The following is a 9,780-nucleotide window of genomic DNA, read 5'->3' as shown; positions in this document are numbered from 1 at the left end:
TGTACCAGAAACATAAAAGTCATAGTTATAGAAATCAATTTTTACCCCACCCTTAATTGTAGCCTAATATAATAATTAGTTCTGATGACATGGCACTGCTCAATGCCTGCCCACATGAAGTGATTGGTGAAGATATGAGTGCTATAGCTAAGTGTTGTGAAGAAAACAGATGGTGGCCAGTGGTTAGAAGAGCCTATGAGGGCTGAAAGATTTTTCTGAAAACAAGCAGTCATTTAAGTGAGGTGTTAGCTAAGACCTCACAGAAATATACCAGTCAATGTGATCCAAGAACCCTGAGTAACACAAACAGAACCTGGAGGAGGAAATTATCAGAGCCTAAATTCTGAACACCCAGTTTGCAGAAGGCTATGGATGACAGTGAAAGCCCAGAATCCATTCCCATGAATTACCACCGTTGTGATTAGGTCAAAATGTGACTCATCATTATTTGATCTTGCTCTTGATCCAATGTATATTTATTCCAGTTTTTAATATTTTCTACTTTGTTTCTGATTAGGGCTCTTCTCTGTTTCATTCTGTCACTGTTGTTGGGCCATTTGTGTTTTGTTTTGATTTTGTATGTTTTTATGGATATGAAACCCAGCATAGCAAATCTATAGAGGCAACAGCTGGCTTCAGAGTTTCATAGGTATACAGCAGAAGAAGTGGGCAGGAAATGGAGAGCTAGCAATGAGTACAAGGAAGAAATATCCTGGACCTGAGAGTGGTGATGATTTCACAAAGCTCATGAATGTGATTGAACTAGTGCAATTGTGATCCACGAATTAAATGTTTGTGAAACTGTCAGAAACCAATTGATTAATTAAAAAGGAAGGTCCGATCCAAACAGTTGCTTCTGAGAGGATCTGCTGGTCCATATAATCTCTACACTTGATCTTAGCCAAGAGGCCGAGAAGCGATGGTCCATGTAATCTCAAAGCAGAGAAATTTACAGTGATTGTTTTTTGGGATCCCAATGGTGTAATCTTGATAGATTTCCCCCCAATGACCTGAAAAGCACAGGATTATTAAATGACTTATTATGAGGAAATTTTAAGAACATGGAAAACTGCATTGGTGAGAAAAGGCCAGGGAAGCTTCATTGAGCTGCTTCTTCTTCTTCTTCTTCTTCTTCTTCTTCTTCTTCTTCTTCTTCTTCTTCTTCTTCTTCTTCTTCTTCTTCTTCTTCTTCGTCTTTTCATCAGGACAGCACACCTGCTCATTCTATGAAGATAGCAAGACTGTCTGCTCCCATTTACTCTTGTTAATACCATCCTGACCTTACATTCTGCTCCACAAACTCAAAAAGCATAAAAAAGCAGCATACTCTGGCACCCTGAAGGATTCCCAAACTGCCTTCTTGGTGGAGTGGAAAGAGAAGAGTGAAAAATCCTTGAAGGAAGGGTTAGAGGGATGGAAACCCCACCTGCAGATTGAAGCTATATTGAGAAACAATACATTCACACTTCAATGGTTTTGTTTAATAAAAGCTTGACTTACCTGAGTAATATAACCTGAGTGACCCATTGATCACTTTTACAATATTCTACTGGATAGAAGCATACCACATATACATTCGTTGTGCGATTTCACATGAGAGCGACTCGCAGGAAGTTACTTTAGTATATATATGTCACAGTCTGCCTCTGGCCCCCAGCAAATCATACCGCTTGCACATGAGAAATACATGCAACCCATAAGAGGAAAGTAAAAGAAGATAGAGGAAAGAAGTAGGAGACAAAAGCCATTTATATAGGTATATATGTAAATATATTAATATGTAAAGTGGAGTATATCTATCTATCTATCTATCTATCTATCTATCTATCTATCTATATATATATACACACACACACACACTAAAGTAGCAGATGGACATTGAGGCTCTACTTAACTCCTCCCTCAACACAAGAACACTTTGTTTTACTAACCTGGCATTCTTTGATGCTCACCTTTCATGCAAAATTGTTGCATAAGCAAATGTGGCGAAGAAAGCTGATGGGGTCCATCTATTACAAGATATAGCATCCGGTGTTTTAAAGGCTTGAAGTTAAACAAGTGGTCATCTAGCAGTGAGGCAACAAAGCCCATGTGGAAGAAGCACACCAGACTGTGTGATCACAAGGAGTCAACAGGATCAGGTATCAGGGATCAGAAGATCCAAAACAAACAATCATATCGATGTGAATGAGTGGGGTTGGAATGGAGACCCAAAGCCCACCTGTAGACAATTGAACATCCCCTCACAGAAGGGTCACAAGGAAGGAAAAAGTCAGTCAGGGTGTAGTATAGAACCAACGAAACACACAACATTCCTCTAGTTCTTTAATGCTTCCTCTTCCCCATTATCATCATCCCAGGTCTACCTTGCTAATCTGGCTTGACCAGAGCACATTCATTGGTACAGATAAGAGTTCTGGACACATGGAATCCAGGACCCCTCAGGAACAGTAATGGGAGTAGTGATACCATGAGGATAGGGGGAAGGTGGTGGGGAGAAGGGAAGAAAAGGGGAACTGATCACAATCATCAATTTATTACCCCCCAAAATGTGGGTGAAGGGAGACAGAGGACAGTGTAAGATATGAAAATAATAATAATTTCTAATTTTTCAAGGGTTCACGAGGGTGGGAGGTTGGGGGAGGGAGGGGAAAAAGAGGAGCTGATATTAAGGTCTCAAGGAGAAAGAAAATGTTTTGAAAATGATGATAACCATATGTACAAGTGTGCTTGATACAATTGATGTATGGATTGTTATAAGAGTTATAAGAGCCCCAATAAAATGATTTATTAAACAAATTCCTGTTTTTTGGGGAGTACCCCTTAGTATAGAAAAGAGTCATTGTTGTTGCTATGCACTGTCAAGTCAGTTTCAACTCATAGCAACTCTATGTACAACAGAACAAAAGACCTGGACATTAATGTATCATCCTTACGGCTGTTAGCATGGTTGAACTCATTTTTGCAGCCACTGGGTAAATCCATCACAAGTGGCTCTCTCTTTTTTTGGTGATTCTGCTTCACCAAACATGATGTTTTCTAGGAACCAGTCATTGCTGATGATATGCCCATCCTTTCACCTAAGGAATATTCTAGCTGTACTTTTTACAATAAATTTTATAATAGTTTTTGTTCTTCTGACAGTCCATAATCTGTCTATTTCATATGATTTACAAACTCCACAATCCTAAGACATACATTCATGTTTAGCCTTCCTTATTCTTTGACCAGCTTCCACATGCATATGAGGAAATTAAAAATATATATACCATGGCGTAGGTCAAGTGCACCCCTGTCCTCAAAGTGGTGTCTTTGTTCTTCAATCTTTATAAAGCGGCATTTGCAGCAGATTTGGCCAATGCAATACATTGATTTCCTGACTGATGTTTCCATGTACATTGATTATGAATCCAACATCAATCTTTCTCCCATTGATCATGATGTAGTTTCTTAATCCAGTTAGGAGATTTTTTGTTTCCTTTATGTTGCAGTATAATTCACATTGAAGTCTTTAGTCTTTTATCTTCAGCAAGTGCTTCACAGCCTCTTGGTTTTCAGCAAACAATGTAGTGTCTCCAGCATATCATAGGTTATTTTTACAATCTTGTTTTTCTTAAGTAGTCCAGCTTCTCAGAAAATTTTCTCAGCATACAAATTGAATAATTATGGTGGATGGATACAACTCTGACCCCTACTTTCCCTAACTTTAAACCATACTACATTCCCTTGATCTGAATAGGTTCCACATGCACATCATTAAATGTTCTGGAATTCCACTTCTTAATGTTACCCATTGTTTGTTCCACACTATCACATTTATGTAGTCAATGAAACACAAGTAAGTATCTTTCCGGTATGTAAAAATCTAACTGAAGACTAAGGTAGGTAATACTTAAACCACAAACCTGGATGAACTCACCTACAGTAAGAGTCATCCAAGGATGGAGACTTACAGGTTGAGAAAGGAAGTAAAGAGAGACTCCTTTTTCAGGAAGTGAGCTTGACAATTCTGACTCACCATACTGCTGAAAACAAGGCAACATTATGCATAGAATATAAAGAAAATGATCAATTAAAATATTGAAGTACTGAAAATATATTCCAAATTTGGGAGAATTTTGAAGTTAGAAAGGAAAGTCCATTATTGGAATGGGAAAGTCTGAAAGGCAGGTACTGATGGTGTGCACTTGGTCTTCATTTGAGCAGCCTAAGGAGCAAAGTGTACAGATGTGACTGCTAAGAGGCTGACTCAAGGTCGTTGTTCTATAGGGGTTCTCCCTCCTTTCATTAAGCTGGGTGTCTAATTGATAAAATCTAAGGTAAGGGCTAAGTATAAGCAAACCCACATGACTTCTATCAACCAATGACATGAGATTTTGGAGAACCTTGTCTTGACATTGAAAGGAGTAAGAAATGAGAAAAACAAAAATAAAACATTTTGGGAGTTGAAACGGCTCTTTGACTTTTGTACAGATATGCATTCTGAGTATACACATAGATTAGGAAGACTGGGCCACTTCAAGCTATGAAATTATTGGGCAGTGATTCTCTGCCCCCAAACACCTGGCAGACACAAACAGAAAGCACCGCTGTAGGAGAATACATTTATTCCAGAGCTCAGATACACTCTACAGATATTTTTTTAAAGGCAATGCCAAAACATATTGGTTACCAAATGCAACCAAGTTTACATGATGGAAATAGAGCAAAATTTCTATAAGAAAGCCTGATAAGGGAATTATTAGGCACAGAATATAAGTTAGTCATCTTAGTTAAAAGAAGTAAATCTTTTTTTTACAAATCCTCTATATTTTGCTTATTATTGCTTGCATTAGAGTATCTCAGAGGTGTGTTGCCATTGGGGTTCATCCTCTTGAAGCTCTGTTATTTGTTTTATTATTTTTTTGAAAATGAAACCCAGGGATGTTGAGCCTACAGGGCAAGAAAATATAAAAAAGGTTTTGGGGAAAGAGACTATTGGGGGCTGGAGGAGACAAGAGGGAGATGATGTCAAGAAGCCCAGGAAGGGAAAGTATGTTTTGGAAAACATGTATGAGTATGCAAGAACTTGTACAATTATGTTTGACATGATTGAACTATGGAATAATATGACATATGTATTGGCTCCAAACTTATAGCAGAGTAATTAAAAAAGAAATGCAATAAAGCCATAGATTGAGGAATAGGTTTTGGGCTCAGGCTAAATTCCCAACTTAAGAAAAATAAGTTCTTATGTCATGGTCTTGCTCAATACTCACTTTCATGAAATATAAGGGGGCCACAGCAAAGTGTGGTGAAGAAAGCAAATAGTGCCCACTTATCAATTTAAAGAGTGTCTGGGCTCTGAAAGACTTGTATTCAAACAAGAAGCCATCTAAGCGAGGCGTCAACTAAATCCACATGGAGGAAGCACACCAGTTTGTGTGATCTAAAGAAGAAATTCACACAACTTAAATATGGTGAACAGAAAAGCATTAGAACAAAAATTATGAACACTCAATTTGTGGAGGGCTAGAGGGGACGGTAAGAGCCCCAAGTTCATCTACAGAGTGTCTGATCAGACTGAGCCCCTGGCAGATCCACCTTGCTGTCAGACAAAGACCATTGTAATCTTTCTCTTTTTTTACATTTCAAGATTCTATTTTTTTGTTTAGTGGTGCTTTTTTTAAATAACAAAAGTGGCATGCGTTCATTACAGAACATTTAAAAATGAAACAAGGGAAAAAAAATCAATTTTGGTAGCCCGTTTTTGTAGCCCGTTTCTTTATATAAGTACATTACATACCAACACCTGTGTTTACAACACTTATGTGAGAAAGTGTTGCATATAACAGAAAGAATCTCTAATAGAACCTCTCACCTGTAGTAGTCTCCATGGTAATCTTGAATATGCTGAATCAAACTTGATACTTGGCCAGATGACCTCCCTATGGGCCCAACCTGAGTTGGTTTTGTGTGCAAGTATCTCTTACTTGTTCCATGACAGAAATTTCTTCCCTGATTTTTGGAATGCGGATGTGGGTCCTTTCTCTCTTATTCATTATTAGTATTTCTGGCTATATACTGTTATATTTTTTCCCTTACCACCTTAGAGCAATTTTGCTTTGCATTGTTTCTTGTTCGGTCTCCCAGCTGTGAAGCCCCAGAGAGATGGATGCATAATGAGGTTGTAGGGAATAAAGGGTGGGGGTAGCTGATAGGGAGGGAAAGGGGATTTGGGGAGTCACTAATGAAGACGGGAAGGGGGAGGGAGCACTAGATGGATTGCGAGTGCATAACTCATCTTGGAGGTGATTTGATTGTGGGGAATGCTCTAAAATTGATATGGGGTGATTATACAATTGTCTGTGATATGATGGAACTATTGAATTATATTTTATATAAATTACTTGCCAATAAAACTGTTGAAAGAAAGGTAACTGACAAGTTAAAATATAACCAGAGAACAAATAACTATTTTTAAAATGAGATATTGGATTTGCAGAGAACTACATAGAACATCCAGAAATTAGAAGTTCAGTAATTAGCATTAATTGTTCATTGGGATGTTTCTGGCACCATAATAGACCCTTAAAATAACTCATAAACCACCACATAGGAAAGAAATAGTTATGTTTGTTATAATATGCAAAAAGATGGTAAATACGAAGAAAGAAGCTATACAGAGGGTAGAGTTAGAAGACAAATACCTCAGAAGGAGCAGAGAATAAAGCAGAAACACTGTTTGAAGACATATCGCTGCTGATCTTAGGTGTTCCTGAGTTGACTTTCAATGCAAGGAGACTTCATGTGACACAGCAGAACTGCCCCACGGAGTTTTCAAGGATGTAATCTTTAGAGGAGCAAATTGTCAGACCTTTTTCCCTTGGAGCTGCTGGGTGGGTTATAACTACCAATCTTTTGGTTAGCAGCGGAGAGATTAACCATTGCACACCAGGGATCCATATTTGATGGTATAATAATTGAAAAAATTTCCAGAATTTATAGAAAGAAGTTGATCTACAGATTCAAACACATCAGAAGCATTATAAGTAAACAGAAAACACATCAGATTGAGCATGTGAAAACAAGAGACAAGGGGGGAAATATTAAAAGCATCCAGAGGTAAAAATCAAAGTCTTCAAAGGAGTGATAATTAAATTGACACTTGATTTTTCAATAGCAAAGATTTCTTCTAAAACAGAAGAGTTTATCAAAAGAAGCTAAAGAAAACAATTGCTTAACTAGTGTTTTATATCCAGCAAAACTAACTTCCAAGAAAGGAACCCAACAAGATTTAAAAAAACAAGTTATTTTATTTTTTCACCAGCAGACATCACAGGCAGTATTTCAAGGGAGAGAAAGTACCCTCAGAGAGAAGGGATTAAATACAAAGAAAATGAGTAATATAGGAGTAAATGTAAAAAAAAAAAGAGTGGTATTTAAGATTATTAAAATATTGGTGGACTAAAGCTCTTATACAATCTGGGAACAACATAAAAATTTAAACTGCAGGCTTCAAGAATTTCAATTTGCATGTTGCAATATCAGGCATGCTCTAACGAATAGAGAATATATACTTTCTAAACCCATAAAAGGCATAAAGGAATGAAATTAAAATATTGTCAACCGACCTGGATGCCATTAAGGAAAGGAAGGGAAGCAGAAAAGATACGGAATAAACAAACTGTACAGCATATGATATAGCTCTAAATTGCAAACATGTTGGCAATTATATTTAATACAAATGTACTAATTATCAAGTTAAAAGACAAGTATCATAAAACTGGATTTTGAAACTTCATATATGTGCATTTGTTACTGATAGGTATTTATCGACAATGTTAAGATGTAGAAATTTCAAGGTAAAAAACATGCTGATACAAAGAAATCATCTAGATATAATTTGGGGGAAAAACAGACTTTAGTGCCAAGAGTGTTAATACAGATAATGTGGATTACTTCAAAGTTTGTAACATTGGTAGCTATTGCTTAATGGAGATTTAGTTTGTGGGTTATTTTTTATGACTCTCTGGGCCATCAAGGGGCCCTGGTGGCATAATGTTACCCATTAAGCTGCTATCTGCTGTGTCAATGGTTCAAACCTACCATTCATTCTGAGGGAGAATGATGAGGTTTTTGCTCCTGTAAAGGATCTGTAGGTTTGGAAACTCAAAAGCGCAGTTCTACTCTGTCCTGTAGAATCTCTATATGTTGGAATGGACTCGTAGCAGTTAGCGTTTTGGTAGTTTGTGTTTGGGACAATGAAAAAGAAAGAAAACAGAGTGGTGGTATTTGTAGAACACTGAATATAGTTAATATCATTAACTTGTACACTTAAAATAGTTAAAAAGACCAATTTCATGTGACATATATTTTACTCTAATAAAACAAAAGAAGAAATACATAGCAAATAAAAAGAAATAGATACAAAGTTTATTCAGAGAGCTCGCTGTTGCAGTGGATTGCTGCTGCATAGGCTTCAGCTTGTAGTGACCATTTCTATACCAGTGAAACGTCACCCAGGTCTGAGCAACGTGCTTGTTCACATGTTTAAATCCAGCATCATGGCTGATGTCTCACCTTTATATCCACCTTACCTCGTATAACATCCTTTTCTAGGGGTTAGTCTTTCCTGATGACATGTTCAAAGTAAGTAAGGAAAATCTTGCCATTCTTGCTTTTAAGGAGCGTTACGGTTTATTGCTTCCTAGCAGTTAATAACATATTCAATATTTTTACCAACGCTACAATTTGAATGTATAAGATTTAAATAATTGGAAAGAAATACTATACTTTTTGCTGGGTTTCGCATAATTAATAGCAATAAAATGTTGATTTGTAACAAACTGATTTATTGATTTAATATAATTCTAATTAAAATTCCAATTGAGTTGAAGGAATCACTTAACAAATCCACTTAAACAAACATTTCTAACATGAATTGTATATTAGAAAACCAGAAATGATGCAAGATTTAATTCACATGATAATACGAAAACAAATTTGTTATTAGTCTAGTAAGATAGGTTCAAAATATACATGGCAAAATGTATAAATTGACATGGTAAATAAAAAATCCACAGTCATAGTGGAAGATTTTTTACATGATTCTGTTAAGGAAAATATTACTATAAACTTCAGGTAATTGATGTCTCTCAGGGAAGGATATTTTCATCAGGAAAAAGTACCTGGGAAGTTTCTAGATGATCAGAAATACTCTAGATCATGGTCTACTACACACACAGTCATATTCGTAGGTGTTATGATTATTCATTGAATACAGCATGTATTTTATTTCCTTTTTTGCATGTGCATTATATATCACAAACAAAAAATGAAAGAGAAAAAAGACAGTGAGAAGTGCAGTTAATGGGGTATGTGAAAGCCTATAGAAACGGCGTCTTGGAAGGAAAATGCAGGACGTCCATTAGACAGGATGGGGCGAAGGACTATATCAAGAACACATTATCAGTCAAGCAACATCGGCCTGAACATGGGCATCTGGATTCCATTGGATGCCATCGATAACTTATTCATGTTGTTTTTATGAAATGATAGGGCCAAAATGGAGCCCTCTGGGTAGTGAAAACAAGGATTGTTTCGGCTGCTAGTAGGTTGGAGGTGTGAGTCTTCCCCCAGTTATCCTGGAAGAAAAGCTTGGTGAGTTGTCTCCCGAAAAGCCAATCATGAAACCCTATGAAGCACAGCTGTGCTCTGACACCCGGAGGATTACCAGGAGATGGAGCTATGAGTTGGCATCGACTCCATGGTAGTGAGTGCCCCTGTTGTTGATAGGCG

General features: G+C 37.0%; 1 non-coding gene across 1 annotated transcript; it reads right to left on the bottom strand.

Annotated features, from left to right (window-relative positions):
- Positions 1-727: 727 nt before the first annotated feature.
- LOC142460340 (U2 spliceosomal RNA) lies at positions 728-921 on the bottom strand. Its single transcript, XR_012786564.1, has one exon. It is a non-coding gene; the product is annotated as a U2 spliceosomal RNA (small nuclear RNA).
- Positions 922-9,780: the final 8,859 nt, after the last annotated feature.

The sequence above is a fragment of the Tenrec ecaudatus genome, chromosome 10 (assembly GCF_050624435.1).
Source record: "Tenrec ecaudatus isolate mTenEca1 chromosome 10, mTenEca1.hap1, whole genome shotgun sequence".
NCBI lineage: Eukaryota > Metazoa > Chordata > Mammalia > Afrosoricida > Tenrecidae > Tenrec > Tenrec ecaudatus.
The sequence above is the reverse complement of the archived record's forward strand: the minus strand, read 5'-3'. Positions and strand labels throughout refer to the sequence as shown.